Below are 25,032 nucleotides of genomic sequence, written 5' to 3' on the forward strand. Positions count from 1 at the left end.
TCCTCCATTCAGCTGAATGGCACCAACACCTCGGACCTCCACCCATAGACACCTACTGTATGCACTGACACACACACAACCTGTATGATCGGATGATTTGTCAGCAATACTGACAACTTGTGAAACCAGTCTTTCCTTTTTCTCTCTAATAAACTCAAGCTTTTCCATTGCAGCAAGCAGGGTAGTAGAACTGAGACAGACATATCAGGGTTAGTAGGACTGAGACAGACATATCAGGGTTACTAGGACTGAGACAGACATATCAGGGTTAGAGTTAGTAGAACTGAGACAGACATATCAGGGTTAGAGTTAGTAGAACTGAGACAGACATATCAGGGTTAGTAGGACTGAGACAGACATATCAGGGTTAGAGTTAGTAGAACTGAGACAGACATATCAGGGTTAGAGTTAGTAGAACTGAGACAGACATATCAGGGTTAATAGGACTGAGACAGACATATCAGGGTTAGAGTGAGTAGAACTGAGACAGACATATCAGGGTTAGAGTTAGTAGAACTGAGACAGACATATCAGGGTTAGTAGGACTGAGACAGACATATCAGGGTTAGAGTTAGTAGAACTGAGACAGACATATCAGGGTTAGAGTTAATAGAACTGAGACAGACATATCAGGGATAGTAGGACTGAGACAGACATATCAGGGTTAGTAGGACTGAGACAGACATATCAGGGTTAGTAGGACTGAGACAGACATATCAGGGTTAGCAGAACTGAGACAGACATCTCAGGGTTAGTAGCACTGAGACAGACATATCAGGGTCAGTAGAACTGAGACAGACATCTCAGGGTTAGTAGAACTGAGACAGACATATCAGGGTTAGTAGAACTGAGAAAGACATATCAGGGTTAGAGTTAGTAGAACTGAGACAGACATATCAGGGTTAGTAGGACTGAGACAGACATATCAGGGTTAGTAGGACTGAGACAGACATATCAGGGTTAGTAGAACTGAGACAGACATCTCAGGGTTAGTAGAACTGAGACAGATATATCAGGGTTAGTAGGACTGAGACAGACATATCAGGGTTAGTAGAACTGAGACAGACATATCAGGGTTAGTAGAACTGAGACAGACATATCAGGGTTAGTAGAACTGAGACAGACATCTCAGGGTTAGTAGAACTGAGACAGAAATATCAGGGTTAGTAGGACTGAGACAGACATATCAGGGTTAGTAGAACTGAGACAGACATCTCAGGGTTAGCAGAACTGAGACAGACATATCAGGGTTAGTAGGACTGAGACAGACATATCAGGGTTAGTAGAACTGAGACAGACATATCAGGGTTAGTAGAACTGAGACAGACATATCAGGGTTAGTAGAACTGAGACAGACCTATCAGGGTTAGTAGGACAGAGACAGACATATCAGGGTTAGAGTTAGTAGGACTGAGACAGACATATCAGGGTTAGTAGGACTGAGACAGACATATCAGGGTTAGTAGCACTGAGACAGACATATCAGGGTTAGAGTTAGTAGGACAGAGACAGACATATCAGGGTTAGTAGGACTGAGACAGACATATCAGGGTTAGAGTTAGTAGGACAGAGACAGACATATCAGGGTTAGTAGGACTGAGACAGACATATCAGGGTTAGTAGGAATGAGACAGACATATCAGGGTTAGAGTTAGCAGGACTGAGACAGACATATCAGGGTTAGAGTTAGTAGGACAGAGACAGACATATCAGGGATAGTAGGACTGAGACAGACATATCAGGGTTAGTAGGACTGAGACAGACATATCAGGGTTAGAGTTAGTAGGACTGAGACAGACATATCAGGGTTAGAGTTAGTAGAACTGAGACAGACATATCAGGGTTAGTAGAACTGAGACAGTCATGTCAGGGTTAGTAGGACTGAGACAGACATATCAGGGTAGTAGGACTGAGACAGACATATCAGGGTTAGTAGAACTGAGACAGACATATCAGGGTTAGTAGGACTGAGACAGACATATCAGGCTTAGTAGAACTGAGACAGACATATCAGGGTTAGAGTTAGTAGAACTGAGACAGACATATCAGGGTTAGTAGAACTGAGACAGACATATCAGGGTTAGTAGGACTGAGACAGACATATCAGGGTTAGTAGAACTGAGACAGACATATCAGGGTTAGTAGAACTGAGACAGACATATCAGGGTTAGTAGAACTGAGACAGACATATCAGGGTTAGAGTTAGTAGGACTGAGACAGACATATCAGGGTTAGTAGAACTGAGACAGACATATCAGGGTTAGAGTTAGTAGGACAGAGACAGACATATCAGGATTAGTAGAACTGAGACAGACATATCAGGGTTAGTAGGACTGAGACAGACATCTCAGGGTTAGTAGAACTGAGACAGACATATCAGGGTTAGTAGAACTGAGACAGACATATCAGGGTTAGTAGAACTGAGACAGACATATCAGGGTTAGTAGAACTGAGACAGACATATCAGGGTTAGTAGAACTGAGACAGACATATCAGGGTAGTAGGACTGAGACAGACATATCAGGGTTAGTAGAACTGAGACAGACATATCAGGGTTAGTAGGACTGAGACAGACATATCAGGATTAGTAGAACTGAGACAGACATATCAGGGTTAGTAGGACTGAGACAGACATATCAGGGTTAGTAGAACTGAGACAGACATATCAGGGTTAGAATTAGTAGAACTGAGACAGACATATCAGGTGTAGTAGAACTGAGACAGACATATCAGGGATAGTAGAACTGAGACAGACATATCAGGGTTAGTAGGACTGAGACAGACATATCAGGGTTAGTAGAACTGAGACAGACATATCAGGGTTAGAGTTAGTAGAACTGAGACAGACATATCAGGGTTAGTAGGACTGAGACAGACATATCAGGGTAGAAGGACTGAGATAGACATATCAGGGTTAGAGTTAGTAGGACTAAGACAGATATATCAGGGTTAGTAGGAATGAGACAGACATATCAGGGTTAGTAGGACAGAGACAGACATATCAGGGTTAGTAGGACTGAGACAGACATATCAGGGTTAGAGTTAGTAGAACTGAGACAGACATATCAGGGTTAGAGTTAGTAGAACTGAGACAGACATATCAGGGTTAGAGTTAGTAGGACTGAGACAGACATATCAGGGTTAGTAGGACTGAGACAGACATATCAGGGTTAGTAGGACTGAGACAGACATATCCGGGATAGTAGGACTGAGACAGACATATCAGGGTTAGTAGGACTGAGACAAGACATATCAGGGTTAGTAGAACTGAGACAGAAATATCAGGGTTAGAGTTAGTAGAACTGAGACAGACATATCAGGGTTAGTAGGACTGAGACAGACATATCAAGGTTAGAGTTAGTAGAACTGAGACAGACATATCAGGGTTAGAGTTAGTAGGACTGAGACAGACATATCAGGGTTAGAGTTAGTAGGACTGAGACAGACATATCAGGGTTGGTAGGACTGAGACAGACATATCAGGGTTAGTAGGACTGAGACAGACATATCAGGGTTAGTAGGACTGAGACAGACATATCAGGGTTAGTAGAACTGAGACAGAAATATCAGGGTTAGAGTTAGTAGAACTGAGACAGACATATCAGGGTTAGTAGGACTGAGACAGACATATCAGGGTTAGTAGGACTGAGACAGACATATCAGTGTTAGTAGGACTGAGACAGACATATCAGTGTTAGTAGGACTGAGACAGACATCTCAGGGTTAGTAGAACTGAGACAGACATCTCAGGGTTAGTAGAACTGAGACAGACATATCAGGGTTAGTAGAACTGAGACAGACATATCAGGGTTAGTAGAACTGAGACAGACATATCAGGGTTAGTAGAACTGAGACAGACATATAAGGGTTAGAGTTAGTAGGACTGAGACAGACATATCAGGGTAGTAGGACTGAGACAGACATATCCGGGTTAGTAGGACTGAGACAGACATATCAGGGTTAGTAGGACTGAGACAGACATATCAGGGTTAGTAGAACTGAGACAGACATATCAGGGTTAGAATTAGTAGAACTGAGACAGACATATCAGGGTTAGAATTAGTAGAACTGAGACAGACATATCAGGGTTAGTAGGACTGAGACAGACATATCAGGGTTAGTAGGACTGAGACAGACATATCAGGGTTAGTAAGACTGAGACAGACATATCAGGGTTAGTAGAACTGAGACAGACATATCAGGGTTAGTAGAACTGAGACAGACATATCAGGGTAGTAGGACTGAGATAGACATATCAGGGTTAGAGTTAGTAGAACTGAGACAGACATATCAGGGTTAGAGTTAGTAGGACTGAGACAGATATATCAGGGTTAGTAGGAATGAGACAGACATATCAGGGTTAGTAGGAATGAGACAGACATATCAGGGTTAGTAGGACAGAGACAGTCATATCAGGGTTAGTAGGACTGAGACAGACATATCAGGGTTAGAGTTAGTAGAACTGAGACAGACATATCAGGGTTAGAGTTAGTAGGACTGAGACAGACATACCAGGGTTAGTAGGACTGAGACAGACATACCAGGGTTAGTAGGACTGAGACAGACATACCAGGGTTAGTAGGACTGAGACAGACATATCAGGGTTAGGGTTAGTAGGACTGAGACAGACATATCAGGGTTAGAGTTAGTAGGACTGAGACAGACATATCAGGGTTAGTAGGACTGAGACAGACATATCAGGGTTAGTAGGACTGAGACAGACATATCAGGGTTAGTAGAACTGAGACAGACATATCAGGGTTAGAGTTAGTAGGACTGAGACAGACATATCAGGGTTAGTAGGATTGAGACAGACATATCAGGGTCAGAAGGACTGAGACAGACATATCAGGGTTAGTAGGACTGAGACAGACATATCAGGGTAGTAGGACTGAGACAGACATATCAGGGTTAGTAGAACTGAGACAGACATATCAGGGTTAGTAGAACTGAGACAGACATATCAGGGTTAGTAGGACTGAGACAGACATATCAGGGTTAGTAGGACTGAGACAGACATATCAGGGTTAGAGTTAGTAGGACAGAGACAGACATATCAGGGTTAGTAGAACTGAGACAGACATATCAGGGTTAGTAGAACTGAGACAGACATATCAGGGTTATTAGAACTGAGACAGACATATCAGGGTTAGAGTTAGTAGGACAGAGACAGACATATCAGGGTTAGAGTTATCAGGACTGAGACAGACATATCAGGGTTAGTAGGAATGAGACAGACATATCAGGATTAGAGTTAGTAGGACAGAGACAGACATATCAGGGTTAGAGTTAGCAGGACTGAGACAGACATATCAGGGTTAGTAGGACTGAGACAGACATATCAGGGTTAGTAGCACTGAGACAGACATATCAGGGTTAGAGTTAGCAGGACTGAGACAGACATATCAGGGTTAGAGTTAGTAGGACAGAGACAGACATATCAGGGATAGTAGGACTGAGACAGACATATCAGGGTTAGTAGGACTGAGACAGACATATCAGGGTTAGAGTTAGTAGGACTGAGACAGACATATCAGGGTTAGAGTTAGTAGAACTGAGACAGACATATCAGGGTTAGTAGAACTGAGACAGTCATGTCAGGGTTAGTAGGACTGAGACAGACATATCAGGGTTAGTAGAACTGAGACAGACATATCAGGGTTAGTAGGACTGAGACAGACATATCAGGCTTAGTAGAACTGAGACAGACATATCAGGGTTAGAGTTAGTAGAACTGAGACAGACATATCAGGGTTAGTAGAACTGAGACAGACATATCAGGGTTAGTAGGACTGAGACAGACATATCAGGGTTAGTAGAACTGAGACAGACATATCAGGGTTAGTAGAACTGAGACAGACATATCAGGGTTAGTAGAACTGAGACAGACATATCAGGGTTAGAGTTAGTAGGACTGAGACAGACATATCAGGGTTAGTAGAACTGAGACAGACATATCAGGGTTAGAGTTAGTAGGACAGAGACAGACATATCAGGATTAGTAGAACTGAGACAGACATATCAGGGTTAGTAGGACTGAGACAGACATCTCAGGGTTAGTAGAACTGAGACAGACATATCAGGGTTAGTAGAACTGAGACAGACATATCAGGGTTAGTAGAACTGAGACAGACATATCAGGGTTAGTAGAACTGAGACAGACATATCAGGGTTAGTAGAACTGAGACAGACATATCAGGGTAGTAGGACTGAGACAGACATATCAGGGTTAGTAGAACTGAGACAGACATATCAGGGTTAGTAGGACTGAGACAGACATATCAGGATTAGTAGAACTGAGACAGACATATCAGGGTTAGTAGGACTGAGACAGACATATCAGGGTTAGTAGAACTGAGACAGACATATCAGGGTTAGAATTAGTAGAACTGAGACAGACATATCAGGTGTAGTAGAACTGAGACAGACATATCAGGGATAGTAGAACTGAGACAGACATATCAGGGTTAGTAGGACTGAGACAGACATATCAGGGTTAGTAGAACTGAGACAGACATATCAGGGTTAGAGTTAGTAGAACTGAGACAGACATATCAGGGTTAGTAGGACTGAGACAGACATATCAGGGTAGAAGGACTGAGATAGACATATCAGGGTTAGAGTTAGTAGGACTAAGACAGATATATCAGGGTTAGTAGGAATGAGACAGACATATCAGGGTTAGTAGGACAGAGACAGACATATCAGGGTTAGTAGGACTGAGACAGACATATCAGGGTTAGAGTTAGTAGAACTGAGACAGACATATCAGGGTTAGAGTTAGTAGAACTGAGACAGACATATCAGGGTTAGAGTTAGTAGGACTGAGACAGACATATCAGGGTTAGTAGGACTGAGACAGACATATCAGGGTTAGTAGGACTGAGACAGACATATCCGGGATAGTAGGACTGAGACAGACATATCAGGGTTAGTAGGACTGAGACAAGACATATCAGGGTTAGTAGAACTGAGACAGAAATATCAGGGTTAGAGTTAGTAGAACTGAGACAGACATATCAGGGTTAGTAGGACTGAGACAGACATATCAAGGTTAGAGTTAGTAGAACTGAGACAGACATATCAGGGTTAGAGTTAGTAGGACTGAGACAGACATATCAGGGTTAGAGTTAGTAGGACTGAGACAGACATATCAGGGTTGGTAGGACTGAGACAGACATATCAGGGTTAGTAGGACTGAGACAGACATATCAGGGTTAGTAGGACTGAGACAGACATATCAGGGTTAGTAGAACTGAGACAGAAATATCAGGGTTAGAGTTAGTAGAACTGAGACAGACATATCAGGGTTAGTAGGACTGAGACAGACATATCAGGGTTAGTAGGACTGAGACAGACATATCAGTGTTAGTAGGACTGAGACAGACATATCAGTGTTAGTAGGACTGAGACAGACATCTCAGGGTTAGTAGAACTGAGACAGACATCTCAGGGTTAGTAGAACTGAGACAGACATATCAGGGTTAGTAGAACTGAGACAGACATATCAGGGTTAGTAGAACTGAGACAGACATATCAGGGTTAGTAGAACTGAGACAGACATATAAGGGTTAGAGTTAGTAGGACTGAGACAGACATATCAGGGTAGTAGGACTGAGACAGACATATCCGGGTTAGTAGGACTGAGACAGACATATCAGGGTTAGTAGGACTGAGACAGACATATCAGGGTTAGTAGAACTGAGACAGACATATCAGGGTTAGAATTAGTAGAACTGAGACAGACATATCAGGGTTAGAATTAGTAGAACTGAGACAGACATATCAGGGTTAGTAGGACTGAGACAGACATATCAGGGTTAGTAGGACTGAGACAGACATATCAGGGTTAGTAAGACTGAGACAGACATATCAGGGTTAGTAGAACTGAGACAGACATATCAGGGTTAGTAGAACTGAGACAGACATATCAGGGTAGTAGGACTGAGATAGACATATCAGGGTTAGAGTTAGTAGAACTGAGACAGACATATCAGGGTTAGAGTTAGTAGGACTGAGACAGATATATCAGGGTTAGTAGGAATGAGACAGACATATCAGGGTTAGTAGGAATGAGACAGACATATCAGGGTTAGTAGGACAGAGACAGTCATATCAGGGTTAGTAGGACTGAGACAGACATATCAGGGTTAGAGTTAGTAGAACTGAGACAGACATATCAGGGTTAGAGTTAGTAGGACTGAGACAGACATACCAGGGTTAGTAGGACTGAGACAGACATACCAGGGTTAGTAGGACTGAGACAGACATACCAGGGTTAGTAGGACTGAGACAGACATATCAGGGTTAGGGTTAGTAGGACTGAGACAGACATATCAGGGTTAGAGTTAGTAGGACTGAGACAGACATATCAGGGTTAGTAGGACTGAGACAGACATATCAGGGTTAGTAGGACTGAGACAGACATATCAGGGTTAGTAGAACTGAGACAGACATATCAGGGTTAGAGTTAGTAGGACTGAGACAGACATATCAGGGTTAGTAGGATTGAGACAGACATATCAGGGTCAGAAGGACTGAGACAGACATATCAGGGTTAGTAGGACTGAGACAGACATATCAGGGTTAGTAGAACTGAGACAGACATATCAGGGTTAGTAGAACTGAGACAGACATATCAGGGTTAGTAGAACTGAGACAGACATATCAGGGTTAGTAGAACTGAGACAGACATATCAGGGTAGTAGGACTGAGATAGACATATCAGGGTTAGAGTTAGTAGAACTGAGACAGACATATCAGGGTTAGAGTTAGTAGGACTGAGACAGATATATCAGGGTTAGTAGGAATGAGACAGACATATCAGGGTTAGTAGGAATGAGACAGACATATCAGGGTTAGTAGGACAGAGACAGTCATATCAGGGTTAGTAGGACTGAGACAGACATATCAGGGTTAGAGTTAGTAGAACTGAGACAGACATATCAGGGTTAGAGTTAGTAGGACTGAGACAGACATACCAGGGTTAGTAGGACTGAGACAGACATACCAGGGTTAGTAGGACTGAGACAGACATACCAGGGTTAGTAGGACTGAGACAGACATATCAGGGTTAGGGTTAGTAGGACTGAGACAGACATATCAGGGTTAGAGTTAGTAGGACTGAGACAGACATATCAGGGTTAGTAGGACTGAGACAGACATATCAGGGTTAGTAGGACTGAGACAGACATATCAGGGTTAGTAGAACTGAGACAGACATATCAGGGTTAGAGTTAGTAGGACTGAGACAGACATATCAGGGTTAGTAGGATTGAGACAGACATATCAGGGTCAGAAGGACTGAGACAGACATATCAGGGTTAGTAGGACTGAGACAGACATATCAGGGTAGTAGGACTGAGACAGACATATCAGGGTTAGTAGAACTGAGACAGACATATCAGGGTTAGTAGAACTGAGACAGACATATCAGGGTTAGTAGGACTGAGACAGACATATCAGGGTTAGTAGGACTGAGACAGACATATCAGGGTTAGAGTTAGTAGGACAGAGACAGACATATCAGGGTTAGTAGAACTGAGACAGACATATCAGGGTTAGTAGAACTGAGACAGACATATCAGGGTTATTAGAACTGAGACAGACATATCAGGGTTAGAGTTAGTAGGACAGAGACAGACATATCAGGGTTAGAGTTATCAGGACTGAGACAGACATATCAGGGTTAGTAGGAATGAGACAGACATATCAGGATTAGAGTTAGTAGGACAGAGACAGACATATCAGGGTTAGAGTTAGCAGGACTGAGACAGACATATCAGGGTTAGTAGGACTGAGACAGACATATCAGGGTTAGTAGCACTGAGACAGACATATCAGGGTTAGAGTTAGCAGGACTGAGACAGACATATCAGGGTTAGAGTTAGTAGGACAGAGACAGACATATCAGGGATAGTAGGACTGAGACAGACATATCAGGGTTAGTAGGACTGAGACAGACATATCAGGGTTAGAGTTAGTAGGACTGAGACAGACATATCAGGGTTAGAGTTAGTAGAACTGAGACAGACATATCAGGGTTAGTAGAACTGAGACAGTCATGTCAGGGTTAGTAGGACTGAGACAGACATATCAGGGTAGTAGGACTGAGACAGACATATCAGGGTTAGTAGAACTGAGACAGACATATCAGGGTTAGTAGGACTGAGACAGACATATCAGGCTTAGTAGAACTGAGACAGACATATCAGGGTTAGAGTTAGTAGAACTGAGACAGACATATCAGGGTTAGTAGAACTGAGACAGACATATCAGGGTTAGTAGGACTGAGACAGACATATCAGGGTTAGTAGAACTGAGACAGACATATCAGGGTTAGTAGAACTGAGACAGACATATCAGGGTTAGTAGAACTGAGACAGACATATCAGGGTTAGAGTTAGTAGGACTGAGACAGACATATCAGGGTTAGTAGAACTGAGACAGACATATCAGGGTTAGAGTTAGTAGGACAGAGACAGACATATCAGGATTAGTAGAACTGAGACAGACATATCAGGGTTAGTAGGACTGAGACAGACATCTCAGGGTTAGTAGAACTGAGACAGACATATCAGGGTTAGTAGAACTGAGACAGACATATCAGGGTTAGTAGAACTGAGACAGACATATCAGGGTTAGTAGAACTGAGACAGACATATCAGGGTTAGTAGAACTGAGACAGACATATCAGGGTAGTAGGACTGAGACAGACATATCAGGGTTAGTAGAACTGAGACAGACATATCAGGGTTAGTAGGACTGAGACAGACATATCAGGATTAGTAGAACTGAGACAGACATATCAGGGTTAGTAGGACTGAGACAGACATATCAGGGTTAGTAGAACTGAGACAGACATATCAGGGTTAGAATTAGTAGAACTGAGACAGACATATCAGGTGTAGTAGAACTGAGACAGACATATCAGGGATAGTAGAACTGAGACAGACATATCAGGGTTAGTAGGACTGAGACAGACATATCAGGGTTAGTAGAACTGAGACAGACATATCAGGGTTAGAGTTAGTAGAACTGAGACAGACATATCAGGGTTAGTAGGACTGAGACAGACATATCAGGGTAGAAGGACTGAGATAGACATATCAGGGTTAGAGTTAGTAGGACTAAGACAGATATATCAGGGTTAGTAGGAATGAGACAGACATATCAGGGTTAGTAGGACAGAGACAGACATATCAGGGTTAGTAGGACTGAGACAGACATATCAGGGTTAGAGTTAGTAGAACTGAGACAGACATATCAGGGTTAGAGTTAGTAGAACTGAGACAGACATATCAGGGTTAGAGTTAGTAGGACTGAGACAGACATATCAGGGTTAGTAGGACTGAGACAGACATATCAGGGTTAGTAGGACTGAGACAGACATATCCGGGATAGTAGGACTGAGACAGACATATCAGGGTTAGTAGGACTGAGACAAGACATATCAGGGTTAGTAGAACTGAGACAGAAATATCAGGGTTAGAGTTAGTAGAACTGAGACAGACATATCAGGGTTAGTAGGACTGAGACAGACATATCAAGGTTAGAGTTAGTAGAACTGAGACAGACATATCAGGGTTAGAGTTAGTAGGACTGAGACAGACATATCAGGGTTAGAGTTAGTAGGACTGAGACAGACATATCAGGGTTGGTAGGACTGAGACAGACATATCAGGGTTAGTAGGACTGAGACAGACATATCAGGGTTAGTAGGACTGAGACAGACATATCAGGGTTAGTAGAACTGAGACAGAAATATCAGGGTTAGAGTTAGTAGAACTGAGACAGACATATCAGGGTTAGTAGGACTGAGACAGACATATCAGGGTTAGTAGGACTGAGACAGACATATCAGTGTTAGTAGGACTGAGACAGACATATCAGTGTTAGTAGGACTGAGACAGACATCTCAGGGTTAGTAGAACTGAGACAGACATCTCAGGGTTAGTAGAACTGAGACAGACATATCAGGGTTAGTAGAACTGAGACAGACATATCAGGGTTAGTAGAACTGAGACAGACATATCAGGGTTAGTAGAACTGAGACAGACATATAAGGGTTAGAGTTAGTAGGACTGAGACAGACATATCAGGGTAGTAGGACTGAGACAGACATATCCGGGTTAGTAGGACTGAGACAGACATATCAGGGTTAGTAGGACTGAGACAGACATATCAGGGTTAGTAGAACTGAGACAGACATATCAGGGTTAGAATTAGTAGAACTGAGACAGACATATCAGGGTTAGAATTAGTAGAACTGAGACAGACATATCAGGGTTAGTAGGACTGAGACAGACATATCAGGGTTAGTAGGACTGAGACAGACATATCAGGGTTAGTAAGACTGAGACAGACATATCAGGGTTAGTAGAACTGAGACAGACATATCAGGGTTAGTAGAACTGAGACAGACATATCAGGGTAGTAGGACTGAGATAGACATATCAGGGTTAGAGTTAGTAGAACTGAGACAGACATATCAGGGTTAGAGTTAGTAGGACTGAGACAGATATATCAGGGTTAGTAGGAATGAGACAGACATATCAGGGTTAGTAGGAATGAGACAGACATATCAGGGTTAGTAGGACAGAGACAGTCATATCAGGGTTAGTAGGACTGAGACAGACATATCAGGGTTAGAGTTAGTAGAACTGAGACAGACATATCAGGGTTAGAGTTAGTAGGACTGAGACAGACATACCAGGGTTAGTAGGACTGAGACAGACATACCAGGGTTAGTAGGACTGAGACAGACATACCAGGGTTAGTAGGACTGAGACAGACATATCAGGGTTAGGGTTAGTAGGACTGAGACAGACATATCAGGGTTAGAGTTAGTAGGACTGAGACAGACATATCAGGGTTAGTAGGACTGAGACAGACATATCAGGGTTAGTAGGACTGAGACAGACATATCAGGGTTAGTAGAACTGAGACAGACATATCAGGGTTAGAGTTAGTAGGACTGAGACAGACATATCAGGGTTAGTAGGATTGAGACAGACATATCAGGGTCAGAAGGACTGAGACAGACATATCAGGGTTAGTAGGACTGAGACAGACATATCAGGGTAGTAGGACTGAGACAGACATATCAGGGTTAGTAGAACTGAGACAGACATATCAGGGTTAGTAGAACTGAGACAGACATATCAGGGTTAGTAGGACTGAGACAGACATATCAGGGTTAGTAGGACTGAGACAGACATATCAGGGTTAGAGTTAGTAGGACAGAGACAGACATATCAGGGTTAGTAGAACTGAGACAGACATATCAGGGTTAGTAGAACTGAGACAGACATATCAGGGTTATTAGAACTGAGACAGACATATCAGGGTTAGAGTTAGTAGGACAGAGACAGACATATCAGGGTTAGAGTTATCAGGACTGAGACAGACATATCAGGGTTAGTAGGAATGAGACAGACATATCAGGATTAGAGTTAGTAGGACAGAGACAGACATATCAGGGTTAGAGTTAGCAGGACTGAGACAGACATATCAGGGTTAGTAGGACTGAGACAGACATATCAGGGTTAGTAGCACTGAGACAGACATATCAGGGTTAGAGTTAGCAGGACTGAGACAGACATATCAGGGTTAGAGTTAGTAGGACAGAGACAGACATATCAGGGATAGTAGGACTGAGACAGACATATCAGGGTTAGTAGGACTGAGACAGACATATCAGGGTTAGAGTTAGTAGGACTGAGACAGACATATCAGGGTTAGAGTTAGTAGAACTGAGACAGACATATCAGGGTTAGTAGAACTGAGACAGTCATGTCAGGGTTAGTAGGACTGAGACAGACATATCAGGGTAGTAGGACTGAGACAGACATATCAGGGTTAGTAGAACTGAGACAGACATATCAGGGTTAGTAGGACTGAGACAGACATATCAGGCTTAGTAGAACTGAGACAGACATATCAGGGTTAGAGTTAGTAGAACTGAGACAGACATATCAGGGTTAGTAGAACTGAGACAGACATATCAGGGTTAGTAGGACTGAGACAGACATATCAGGGTTAGTAGAACTGAGACAGACATATCAGGGTTAGTAGAACTGAGACAGACATATCAGGGTTAGTAGAACTGAGACAGACATATCAGGGTTAGAGTTAGTAGGACTGAGACAGACATATCAGGGTTAGTAGAACTGAGACAGACATATCAGGGTTAGAGTTAGTAGGACAGAGACAGACATATCAGGATTAGTAGAACTGAGACAGACATATCAGGGTTAGTAGGACTGAGACAGACATCTCAGGGTTAGTAGAACTGAGACAGACATATCAGGGTTAGTAGAACTGAGACAGACATATCAGGGTTAGTAGAACTGAGACAGACATATCAGGGTTAGTAGAACTGAGACAGACATATCAGGGTTAGTAGAACTGAGACAGACATATCAGGGTAGTAGGACTGAGACAGACATATCAGGGTTAGTAGAACTGAGACAGACATATCAGGGTTAGTAGGACTGAGACAGACATATCAGGATTAGTAGAACTGAGACAGACATATCAGGGTTAGTAGGACTGAGACAGACATATCAGGGTTAGTAGAACTGAGACAGACATATCAGGGTTAGAATTAGTAGAACTGAGACAGACATATCAGGTGTAGTAGAACTGAGACAGACATATCAGGGATAGTAGAACTGAGACAGACATATCAGGGTTAGTAGGACTGAGACAGACATATCAGGGTTAGTAGAACTGAGACAGACATATCAGGGTTAGAGTTAGTAGAACTGAGACAGACATATCAGGGTTAGTAGGACTGAGACAGACATATCAGGGTAGAAGGACTGAGATAGACATATCAGGGTTAGAGTTAGTAGGACTAAGACAGATATATCAGGGTTAGTAGGAATGAGACAGACATATCAGGGTTAGTAGGACAGAGACAGACATATCAGGGTTAGTAGGACTGAGACAGACATATCAGGGTTAGAGTTAGTAGAACTGAGACAGACATATCAGGGTTAGAGTTAGTAGAACTGAGACAGACATATCAGGGTTAGAGTTAGTAGGACTGAGACAGACATATCAGGGTTAGTAGGACTGAGACAGACATATCAGGGTTAGTAGGACTGAGACAGACATATCCGGGATAGTAGGACTGAGACAGACATATCAGGGTTAGTAGGACTGAGACAAGACATATCAGGGTTAGTAGAACTGAGACAGAAATATCAGGGTTAGAGTTAGTAGAACTGAGACAGACATATCAGGGTTAGTAGGACTGAGACAGACATATCAAGGTTAGAGTTAGTAGAACTGAGACAGACATATCAGGGTTAGAGTTAGTAGGACTGAGACAGACATATCAGGGTTAGAGTTAGTAGGACTGAGACAGACATATCAGGGTTGGTAGGACTGAGACAGACATATCAGGGTTAGTAGGACTGAGACAGACATATCAGGGTTAGTAGGACTGAGACAGACATATCAGGGTTAGTAGAACTGAGACAGAAATATCAGGGTTAGAGTTAGTAGAACTGAGACAGACATATCAGGGTTAGTAGGACTGAGACAGACATATCAGGGTTAGTAGGACTGAGACAGACATATCAGTGTTAGTAGGACTGAGACAGACATATCAGTGTTAGTAGGACTGAGACAGACATCTCAGGGTTAGTAGAACTGAGACAGACATCTCAGGGTTAGTAGAACTGAGACAGACATATCAGGGTTAGTAGAACTGAGACAGACATATCAGGGTTAGTAGAACTGAGACAGACATATCAGGGTTAGTAGAACTGAGACAGACATATAAGGGTTAGAGTTAGTAGGACTGAGACAGACATATCAGGGTAGTAGGACTGAGACAGACATATCCGGGTTAGTAGGACTGAGACAGACATATCAGGGTTAGTAGGACTGAGACAGACATATCAGGGTTAGTAGAACTGAGACAGACATATCAGGGTTAGAATTAGTAGAACTGAGACAGACATATCAGGGTTAGAATTAGTAGAACTGAGACAGACATATCAGGGTTAGTAGGACTGAGACAGACATATCAGGGTTAGTAGGACTGAGACAGACATATCAGGGTTAGTAAGACTGAGACAGACATATCAGGGTTAGTAGAACTGAGACAGACATATCAGGGTTAGTAGAACTGAGACAGACATATCAGGGTAGTAGGACTGAGATAGACATATCAGGGTTAGAGTTAGTAGAACTGAGACAGACATATCAGGGTTAGAGTTAGTAGGACTGAGACAGATATATCAGGGTTAGTAGGAATGAGACAGACATATCAGGGTTAGTAGGAATGAGACAGACATATCAGGGTTAGTAGGACAGAGACAGTCATATCAGGGTTAGTAGGACTGAGACAGACATATCAGGGTTAGAGTTAGTAGAACTGAGACAGACATATCAGGGTTAGAGTTAGTAGGACTGAGACAGACATACCAGGGTTAGTAGGACTGAGACAGACATACCAGGGTTAGTAGGACTGAGACAGACATACCAGGGTTAGTAGGACTGAGACAGACATATCAGGGTTAGGGTTAGTAGGACTGAGACAGACATATCAGGGTTAGAGTTAGTAGGACTGAGACAGACATATCAGGGTTAGTAGGACTGAGACAGACATATCAGGGTTAGTAGGACTGAGACAGACATATCAGGGTTAGTAGAACTGAGACAGACATATCAGGGTTAGAGTTAGTAGGACTGAGACAGACATATCAGGGTTAGTAGGATTGAGACAGACATATCAGGGTCAGAAGGACTGAGACAGACATATCAGGGTTAGTAGGACTGAGACAGACATATCAGGGTAGTAGGACTGAGACAGACATATCAGGGTTAGTAGAACGGAGACAGACATATCAGGGTTAGTAGAACTGAGACAGACATATCAGGGTTAGTAGGACTGAGACAGACATATCAGGGTTAGTAGGACTGAGACAGACATATCAGGGTTAGAGTTAGTAGGACAGAGACAGACATATCAGGGTTAGTAGAACTGAGACAGACATATCAGGGTTAGTAGAACTGAGACAGACATATCAGGGTTATTAGAACTGAGACAGACATATCAGGGTTAGAGTTAGTAGGACAGAGACAGACATATCAGGGTTAGAGTTATCAGGACTGAGACAGACATATCAGGGTTAGTAGGAATGAGACAGACATATCAGGATTAGAGTTAGTAGGACAGAGACAGACATATCAGGGTTAGAGTTAGCAGGACTGAGACAGACATATCAGGGTTAGTAGGACTGAGACAGACATATCAGGGTTAGTAGCACTGAGACAGACATATCAGGGTTAGAGTTAGCAGGACTGAGACAGACATATCAGGGTTAGAGTTAGTAGGACAGAGACAGACATATCAGGGATAGTAGGACTGAGACAGACATATCAGGGTTAGTAGGACTGAGACAGACATATCAGGGTTAGAGTTAGTAGGACTGAGACAGACATATCAGGGTTAGAGTTAGTAGAACTGAGACAGACATATCAGGGTTAGTAGAACTGAGACAGTCATGTCAGGGTTAGTAGGACTGAGACAGACATATCAGGGTAGTAGGACTGAGACAGACATATCAGGGTTAGTAGAACTGAGACAGACATATCAGGGTTAGTAGGACTGAGACAGACATATCAGGCTTAGTAGAACTGAGACAGACATATCAGGGTTAGAGTTAGTAGAACTGAGACAGACATATCAGGGTTAGTAGAACTGAGACAGACATATCAGGGTTAGTAGGACTGAGACAGACATATCAGGGTTAGTAGAACTGAGACAGACATATCAGGGTTAGTAGAACTGAGACAGACATATCAGGGTTAGTAGAACTGAGACAGACATATCAGGGTTAGAGTTAGTAGGACTGAGACAGACATATCAGGGTTAGAGTTAGTAGAACTGAGACAGACATATCAGGGTTAGTAGGACTGAGACAGACATATCAGGGTTAGAGTGAGTAGAACTGAGACAGACATATCAGGGTTAGAGTTAGTAGAACTGAGACAGACATATCAGGGTTAGTAGGACTGAGACAGACATATCAGGGTTAGTAGGACTGAGACAGACATATCAGGGTTAGAGTTAGTAGAACTGAGACAGACATATCAGGGTTAGAGTTAATAGAACTGAGACAGACATATCAGGGATAGTAGGACTGAGACAGACATATCAGGGTTAGTAGGACTGAGACAGACATATCAGGGTTAGTAGGACTGAGACAGACATATCAGGGTTAGCAGAACTGAGACAGACATCTCAGGGTTAGTAGCACTGAGACAGACATATCAGGGTCAGTAGAACTGAGACAGACATCTCAGGGTTAGTAGAACTGAGACAGACATATCAGGGTTAGTAGAACTGAGAAAGACATATCAGGGTTAGAGTTAGTAGAACTGAGACAGACATATCAGGGTTAGTAGGACTGAGACAGACATATCAGGGTTAGTAGGACTGAGACAGACATATCAGGGTTAGTAGAACTGAGACAGACATCTCAGGGTTAGTAGAACTGAGACAGATATATCAGGGTTAGTAGGACTGAGACAGACATATCAGGGTTAGTAGAACTGAGACAGACATATCAGGGTTAGTAGAACTGAGACAGACATATCAGGGTTAGAGTTAGTAGAACTGAGACAGACATCTCAGGGTTAGTAGAACTGAGACAGAAATATCAGGGTTAGTAGGACTGAGACAGACATATCAGGGTTAGTAGAACTGAGACAGACATCTCAGGGTTAGCAGAACTGAGACAGACATATCAGGGTTAGTAGGACTGAGACAGACATATCAGGGTTAGTAGAACTGAGACAGACATATCAGGGTTAGTAGAACTGAGACAGACATATCAGGGTTAGTAGAACTGAGACAGACCTATCAGGGTTAGTAGGACAGAGACAGACATATCAGGGTTAGAGTTAGTAGGACTGAGACAGACATATCAGGGTTAGTAGGACTGAGACAGACATATCAGGGTTAGTAGCACTGAGACAGACATATCAGGGTTAGAGTTAGTAGGACAGAGACAGACATATCAGGGTTAGTAGGACTGAGACAGACATATCAGGGTTAGAGTTAGTAGGACAGAGACAGACATATCAGGGTTAGTAGGACTGAGACAGACATATCAGGGTTAGTAGGAATGAGACAGACATATCAGGGTTAGAGTTAGCAGGACTGAGACAGACATATCAGGGTTAGAGTTAGTAGGACAGAGACAGACATATCAGGGATAGTAGGACTGAGACAGACATATCAGGGTTAGTAGGACTGAGACAGACATATCAGGGTTAGAGTTAGTAGGACTGAGACAGACATATCAGGGTTAGAGTTAGTAGAACTGAGACAGACATATCAGGGTTAGTAGAACTGAGACAGTCATGTCAGGGTTAGTAGGACTGAGACAGACATATCAGGGTAGTAGGACTGAGACAGACATATCAGGGTTAGTAGAACTGAGACAGACATATCAGGGTTAGTAGGACTGAGACAGACATATCAGGCTTAGTAGAACTGAGACAGACATATCAGGGTTAGAGTTAGTAGAACTGAGACAGACATATCAGGGTTAGTAGAACTGAGACAGACATATCAGGGTTAGTAGGACTGAGACAGACATATCAGGGTTAGTAGAACTGAGACAGACATATCAGGGTTAGTAGAACTGAGACAGACATATCAGGGTTAGTAGAACTGAGACAGACATATCAGGGTTAGAGTTAGTAGGACTGAGACAGACATATCAGGGTTAGTAGAACTGAGACAGACATATCAGGGTTAGAGTTAGTAGGACAGAGACAGACATATCAGGATTAGTAGAACTGAGACAGACATATCAGGGTTAATAGGACTGAGACAGACATCTCAGGGTTAGTAGAACTGAGACAGACATATCAGGGTTAGTAGAACTGAGACAGACATATCAGGGTTAGTAGAACTGAGACCGACATATCAGGGTTAGTAGAACTGAGACAGACATATCAGGGTTAGTAGAACTGAGACAGACATATCAGGGTAGTAGGACTGAGACAGACATATCAGGGTTAGTAGAACTGAGACAGACATATCAGGGTTAGTAGGACTGAGACAGACATATCAGGATTAGTAGAACTGAGACAGACATATCAGGGTTAGTAGGACTGAGACAGACATATCAGGGTTAGTAGAACTGAGACAGACATATCAGGGTTAGAATTAGTAGAACTGAGACAGACATATCAGGGATAGTAGAACTGAGACAGACATATCAGGGATAGTAGAACTGAGACAGACATATCAGGGTTAGTAGGACTGAGACAGACATATCAGGGTTAGTAGAACTGAGACAGACATATCAGGGTTAGAGTTAGTAGAACTGAGACAGACATATCAGGGTTAGTAGGACTGAGACAGACATATCAGGGTAGAAGGACTGAGATAGACATATCAGGGTTAGAGTTAGTAGGACTAAGACAGATATATCAGGGTTAGTAGGAATGAGACAGACATATCATGGTTAGTAGGACTGAGACAGACATATCAGGGTTAGTAGAACTGAGACAGACATATCAGGGTTAGAGTTAGTAGAACTGAGACAGACATATCAGGGTTAGTAGGACTGAGACAGACATATCAGGGTAGAAGGACTGAGATAGACATATCAGGGTTAGAGTTAGTAGGACTAAGACAGATATATCAGGGTTAGTAGGACAGAGACAGACATATCAGGGTTAGTAGGACTGAGACAGACATATCAGGGTTAGAGTTAGTAGAACTGAGACAGACATATCAGGGTTAGAGTTAGTAGAACTGAGACAGACATATCAGGGTTAGAGTTAGTAGGACTGAGACAGACATATCAGGGTTGGTAGGACTGAGACAGACATATCAGGGTTAGTAGGACTGAGACAGACATATCCGGGATAGTAGGACTGAGACAGACATATCAGGGTTAGTAGGACTGAGACAGACATATCAGGGTTAGTAGAACTGAGACAGAAATATCAGGGTTAGAGTTAGTAGAACTGAGACAGACATATCAGGGTTAGTAGGACTGAGACAGACATATCAAGGTTAGAGTTAGTAGAACTGAGACAGACATATCAGGGTTAGAGTTAGTAGGACTGAGACAGACATATCAGGGTTAGAGTTAGTAGGACTGAGACAGACATATCAGGGTTGGTAGGACTGAGACAGACATATCAGGGTTAGTAGGACTGAGACAGACATATCAGGGTTAGTAGGACTGAGACAGACATATCAGGGTTAGTAGAACTGAGACAGAAATATCAGGGTTAGAGTTAGTAGAACTGAGACAGACATATCAGGGTTAGTAGGACTGAGACAGACATATCAGGGTTAGTAGGACTGAGACAGACATATCAGTGTTAGTAGGACTGAGACAGACATATCAGTGTTAGTAGGACTGAGACAGACATCTCAGGGTTAGTAGAACTGAGACAGACATCTCAGGGTTAGTAGAACTGAGACAGACATATCAGGGTTAGTAGAACTGAGACAGACATATCAGGGTTAGTAGAACTGAGACAGACATATCAGGGTTAGTAGAACTGAGACAGACATATCAGGGTTAGAGTTAGTAGGACTGAGACAGACATATCAGGGTAGTAGGACTGAGACAGACATATCCGGGTTAGTAGGACTGAGACAGACATATCAGGGTTAGTAGGACTGAGACAGACATATCAGGGTTAGTAGAACTGAGACAGACATATCAGGGTTAGAATTAGTAGAACTGAGACAGACATATCAGGGTTAGAATTAGTAGAACTGAGACAGACATATCAGGGTTAGTAGAACTGAGACAGACATATCAGGGTTAGTAGGACTGAGACAGACATATCAGGGTTAGTAGAACTGAGACAGACATATCAGGGTTAGTAGAACTGAGACAGACATATCAGGGTTAGTAGAACTGAGACAGACATATCAGGGTTAGAGTTAGTAGGACTGAGACAGACATATCAGGGTTAGTAGAACTGAGACAGACATATCAGGGTTAGAGTTAGTAGGACAGAGACAGACATATCAGGATTAGTAGAACTGAGACAGACATATCAGGGTTAGTAGGACTGAGACAGACATCTCAGGGTTAGTAGAACTGAGACAGACATATCAGGGTTAGTAGAACTGAGACAGACATATCAGGGTTAGTAGAACTGAGACAGACATATCAGGGTTAGTAGAACTGAGACAGACATATCAGGGTTAGTAGAACTGAGACAGACATATCAGGGTAGTAGGACTGAGACAGACATATCAGGGTTAGTAGAACTGAGACAGACATATCAGGGTTAGTAGGACTGAGACAGACATATCAGGATTAGTAGAACTGAGACAGACATATCAGGGTTAGTAGGACTGAGACAGACATATCAGGGTTAGTAGAACTGAGACAGACATATCAGGGTTAGAATTAGTAGAACTGAGACAGACATATCAGGGATAGTAGAACTGAGACAGACATATCAGGGATAGTAGAACTGAGACAGACATATCAGGGTTAGTAGGACTGAGACAGACATATCAGGGTTAGTAGAACTGAGACAGACATATCAGGGTTAGAGTTAGTAGAACTGAGACAGACATATCAGGGTTAGTAGGACTGAGACAGACATATCAGGGTAGAAGGACTGAGATAGACATATCAGGGTTAGAGTTAGTAGGACTAAGACAGATATATCAGGGTTAGTAGGAATGAGACAGACATATCAGGGTTAGTAGGACAGAGACAGACATATCAGGGTTAGTAGGACTGAGACAGACATATCAGGGTTAGAGTTAGTAGAACTGAGACAGACATATCAGGGTTAGAGTTAGTAGAACTGAGACAGACATATCAGGGTTAGAGTTAGTAGGACTGAGACAGACATATCAGGGTTAGTAGGACTGAGACAGACATATCAGGGTTAGTAGGACTGAGACAGACATATCCGGGATAGTAGGACTGAGACAGACATATCAGGGTTAGTAGGACTGAGACAGACATATCAGGGTTAGTAGAACTGAGACAGAAATATCAGGGTTAGAGTTAGTAGAACTGAGACAGACATATCAGGGTTAGTAGGACTGAGACAGACATATCAAGGTTAGAGTTAGTAGAACTGAGACAGACATATCAGGGTTAGAGTTAGTAGGACTGAGACAGACATATCAGGGTTAGAGTTAGTAGGACTGAGACAGACATATCAGGGTTGGTAGGACTGAGACAGACATATCAGGGTTAGTAGGACTGAGACAGACATATCAGGGTTAGTAGGACTGAGACAGACATATCAGGGTTAGTAGAACTGAGACAGAAATATCAGGGTTAGAGTTAGTAGAACTGAGACAGACATATCAGGGTTAGTAGGACTGAGACAGACATATCAGGGTTAGTAGGACTGAGACAGACATATCAGTGTTAGTAGGACTGAGACAGACATATCAGTGTTAGTAGGACTGAGACAGACATCTCAGGGTTAGTAGAACTGAGACAGACATCTCAGGGTTAGTAGAACTGAGACAGACATATCAGGGTTAGTAGAACTGAGACAGACATATCAGGGTTAGTAGAACTGAGACAGACATATCAGGGTTAGTAGAACTGAGACAGACATATCAGGGTTAGAGTTAGTAGGACTGAGACAGACATATCAGGGTAGTAGGACTGAGACAGACATATCCGGGTTAGTAGGACTGAGACAGACATATCAGGGTTAGTAGGACTGAGACAGACATATCAGGGTTAGTAGAACTGAGACAGACATATCAGGGTTAGAATTAGTAGAACTGAGACAGACATATCAGGGTTAGTAGAACTGAGACAGACATATCAGGGTTAGTAGGACTGAGACAGACATATCAGGGTTAGTAGGACTGAGACAGACATATCAGGGTTAGTAGGACTGAGACAGACATATCAGGGTTAGTAGAACTGAGACAGACATATCAGGGTTAGTAGAACTGAGACAGACATATCAGGGTAGTAGGACTGAGATAGACATATCAGGGTTAGAGTTAGTAGAACTGAGACAGACATATCAGGGTTAGAGTTAGTAGGACTGAGACAGATATATCAGGGTTAGTAGGAATGAGACAGACATATCAGGGTTAGTAGGAATGAGACAGACATATCAGGGTTAGTAGGACAGAGACAGTCATATCAGGGTTAGTAGGACTGAGACAGACATATCAGGGTTAGAGTTAGTAGAACTGAGACAGACATATCAGGGTTAGAGTTAGTAGGACTGAGACAGACATACCAGGGTTAGTAGGACTGAGACAGACATACCAGGGTTAGTAGGACTGAGACAGACATACCAGGGTTAGTAGGACTGAGACAGACATATCAGGGTTAGGGTTAGTAGGACTGAGACAGACATATCAGGGTTAGAGTTAGTAGGACTGAGACAGACATATCAGGGTTAGTAGGACTGAGACAGACATATCAGGGTTAGTAGGACTGAGACAGACATATCAGGGTTAGTAGAACTGAGACAGACATATCAGGGTTAGAGTTAGTAGGACTGAGACAGACATATCAGGGTTAGTAGGATTGAGACAGACATATCAGGGTCAGAAGGACTGAGACAGACATATCAGGGTTAGTAGGACTGAGACAGACATATCAGGGTAGTAGGACTGAGACAGACATATCAGGGTTAGTAGAACTGAGACAGACATATCAGGGTTAGTAGAACTGAGACAGACATATCAGGGTTAGTAGGACTGAGACAGACATATCAGGGTTAGAGTTAGTAGGACAGAGACAGACATATCAGGGTTAGTAGAACTGAGACAGACATATCAGGGTTAGTAGAACTGAGACAGACATATCAGGGTTATTAGAACTGAGACAGACATATCAGGGTTAGAGTTAGTAGGACAGAGACAGACATATCAGGGTTAGAGTTATCAGGACTGAGACAGACATATCAGGGTTAGTAGGAATGAGACAGACATATCAGGATTAGAGTTAGTAGGACAGAGACAGACATATCAGGGTTAGAGTTAGCAGGACTGAGACAGACATATCAGGGTTA

The 25,032-nt window shown here is 42.7% G+C and overlaps 1 protein-coding gene across 1 annotated transcript in view; it reads right to left on the bottom strand.

Moving 5' to 3' along the window:
• Positions 1 to 25,032, bottom strand: part of LOC106576501 (sortilin) — a 49,661-nt gene that overhangs the window by 14,863 nt on the left and 9,766 nt on the right. The gene's annotated exons all lie outside the window — the stretch shown is intronic.

This window comes from Salmo salar, chromosome 17, assembly GCF_965601325.2.
Source record: "Salmo salar chromosome 17, fSalSal1, whole genome shotgun sequence".
NCBI classification, from domain to species: domain Eukaryota; kingdom Metazoa; phylum Chordata; class Actinopteri; order Salmoniformes; family Salmonidae; genus Salmo; species Salmo salar.